We start from the raw sequence: 3422 nt of genomic DNA on the forward strand, positions 1-3422 counted from the left end.
GGAGAATTGTCTTCTGCTCTGTGGTTTTACCCTCACTCTGCCATATAGTTCATGTTATGGCGCCTCGGATGATGATCCAGCACATGTTGTTTGATTTAAGAACACTTTCACTGCAGATTTGACAAAACGCAAAGAAAGTACCTGTGACAGGTTCCCTCTGGGGTGCCACCTGGAACTGGGGTACCACTGAGCCCCCTGATCCACCAGCCTGGGTTCCCTCTCACAGTGTACTGCTGTGATAAGCTGCAAAGCTCTCCAGCCTGCACTTTTACCAGGATTCATACAGCTAGGGACACACCCAGCTGCACTTACATGCAGGCTGGCTGACCAGCCCCTGCATAGGAAGGCTACAGCCAAGACAACTCCCAGCTCCCCAAGCTCGCACCCCCTCTGGAGTATAAACCCAAAATTATACCATCTTGCACTGCACAGGGAACTGTACAGCAGAAGCTCATAAAGTTCACCCCCTCCCTCAATGCGGAGAGGAATATGCAACAGCCTTTGCCCCTTGAACTATGATTCCCATACACTTCACTCCAACTCACTGATTTAGATAAAGCAAAACAAGTTCATTAACTACAAAAGATAGATTTTAAGTGATTATAAGGGATAGCAAACAGATCAAAGCAGATTACCTAGCAAATAAATAAAAAACGCAAACTAAGCTTAATATACTAGATAGTTTGGATATGAATTAGCAGATTCCCACCCTAAGAGATGATACAAGCAGACTGCAGATTCTTACGAGGCAAGCTGCACATTCTTTACAGCTTGGAAGCTCCAGGTGTCTCATACACAGACTAGAAATCCCTTTAGTCTATGTCCAGCACTTCCCCCAGTTCAGTCTTTGTTCCTCAGGTGTTTCCAGGAGTCTTCTTGTGTGGGGAGTGAAGAACCACAGATGATGTCACTCTGCCTTATGTAGCTTTTGCATATGGTGGGAACCCTTTATTCCAAAGCTTGATTCCCAGACCAGTCTGTGGAAAAATACTTACATCCCAAGATGGAGTCCAGCAACATATGACCCGGTCACCTGCCCTTGTAGAGTCATAGCAGCTTCACTTACAGGCTGTCTGTGGTGTTCTCAGGAAGGCTCATCACCAGGTAGGAGATAAGCTTCTCCTAAGGCCTATTGTTTTCCCTAATGGCTCATTATCCTGAATAGGTCCTTTCCAACCAGCTATCTAGACCAGAGGTTCCCAAACTTATTTGGCCTACCGCCCCCTTTTCAGAAAAAAAATTACTCAGCGCCCCCCTGGAAATCTACCTTCTTTAAGCGAACAAACAGAAAGATGCCGTGACAAATTTGTGTTCTTTTATGTATCTATATTTCTACCTACATCCTACAATATAGTAAAGAAAGATGTGTTATTAGAATATCGCCCACGACATCAGGTATACAGTGGTTTTTGCGTAAGATGGCAAAAGACAACCAAACTAAAATACTAATGAAACTAATAAACTGGGTTTTGTTCTTTGCGCAGCATTAGATATATGTATTTGATATTAAATTGTCAAATATCAAACTAAATTTATCAAGAAATAATTAATTAAAAATAACCAATATGCAATTAAAAATCAGTTAATAGTTTTAATTTAGTTTGCCCTTATTTAAATAATTGTTCCTTATTAACACACGCCTTATTTACCAATTAACACAGATGATTCGATAGATATAAATAAATGTTAATAGTTAAGTTTTTTACGATTTCATTCCCATTTTCGTTAATATTGTAATAAAAAATATGACAAATATATTGACTGTACACTTCAAATAGTACTGTACTGACACAAGCCTGCTATGATTTTATTATTAGTAAGCACTAGAGACACAGAAACGTACGGTAGATATGTAAGAAAATGTATAAAAATACTCACGTGTAAATTGCTGTTTTATTGAAACAACAATAATACAATTTGCTTTGTATGTGATCCGTAATCCATAAAGATTGAAGGTATTGAATATGAATAAAAAAATTTAAATACTTATTGCACTATTGTTAACAGCTTTTTACACAATTAAGAAACAATCTAAATTAGATTTCATACATGTCGCCTATTTATAGTATCGTATTGTAAACAAGTCATTACACGCACATATTCCTGCCGATGCATGCTGGACTTCCCGACAATGCGCGACACGCTCGCCTGCCAACACTTGCTTGTTAAGAGTTGTTGGCGGACTTGACACCTGATCGGTTATAATTTGTGAATTTATTTGGAAAATAAAGTAATCACTACAACTTTAACTCTATGTTACACAACAGATGAAACATGTACGAACGGTTTTTCAAAATTTTCTTATATTCTTTCTTTATGCTTCCATCGCCCCCTTATTTTTATTCAACGCCCCCCAATTGCACCCGAGGCTACTACTGCCCCCCTGGATCGTTCCAGCGCCCCCCAGGGGGCGGTATCGCCCACTTTGGGAACCTCTGTTCTAGACTGACAGCATCTTGTCTAGTTGGCATTACTGAGGTGTAACTACATTTGAAATACAGATACATAGTCAATATTAATAACTTCAGATACAAAATGATACATGCATACAAATAGGATAATCATATTCAGCAAATCATAACTTTTCCAATGACAGCTCACATGTCCCATCTTGCATAAAATGCAACATAATTATGCTATAACCATATCATAATAATATCACTATGAAGTATATGGGGTGTGGTGTCACAGTACCAATGTGAGATTTCTAAAGGTAGCTACAGCACTTGACTCAAGATTTAAGAATCTGAAGTGCCTTCCAAAATCAGAGAGATGAGGTGTGAAATATGCTGTCAGAAGTCTTAAAAGAGCAACACTCTGATGCAGAAACTATAGAACCCGAACTACCAACAAAGAAAATCAATTTTCTGCTGGTGGCATCTGACTCAGAAGATGAAAACGAACATGCGTCAGTCTGCACTGCTTTGGACTGTTATTAAGAAGAACCCATCATCAATATGGAAGCATGTCCTCTGGAATGGTGGTCGAAGCATGAAGGGGCATACAAATGTTTAGCATATCTGGCACATCACTTTCAGGTGACTTTGTAAATAAGAAGTGGGGAACATTATCTCCCATAAATGTAAACAAACTTGTTTGTCTTAGCCATTGGCTGAACAAGAAGTAGGACTGCGTGGACTTGTAGGCTCTAAAGTTTTGCATTTTATTTTTGAGTGCAGTTATGTAAAAAAAATAATAATCTACATTTGTGAGTTGCACTTTTACTATAAATAGACTGCACTACAGTACTTGTATGAGGTGAACTGAAAAATAATTTTTCTTTTGTTTATGTTTTTACAGTGCAAATTTTTGTAATCCAAAATAATAAAATGAGCACGGTGCACTTTGTATTGTGTGTTGTAACTGAAATCAATATATTTGGAAATGTAGAAAACATCCAAAATATTTAAATAAATAGTATT

Source organism: Trachemys scripta, chromosome 13, assembly GCF_013100865.1.
Source record: "Trachemys scripta elegans isolate TJP31775 chromosome 13, CAS_Tse_1.0, whole genome shotgun sequence".
NCBI lineage: Eukaryota > Metazoa > Chordata > Testudines > Emydidae > Trachemys > Trachemys scripta.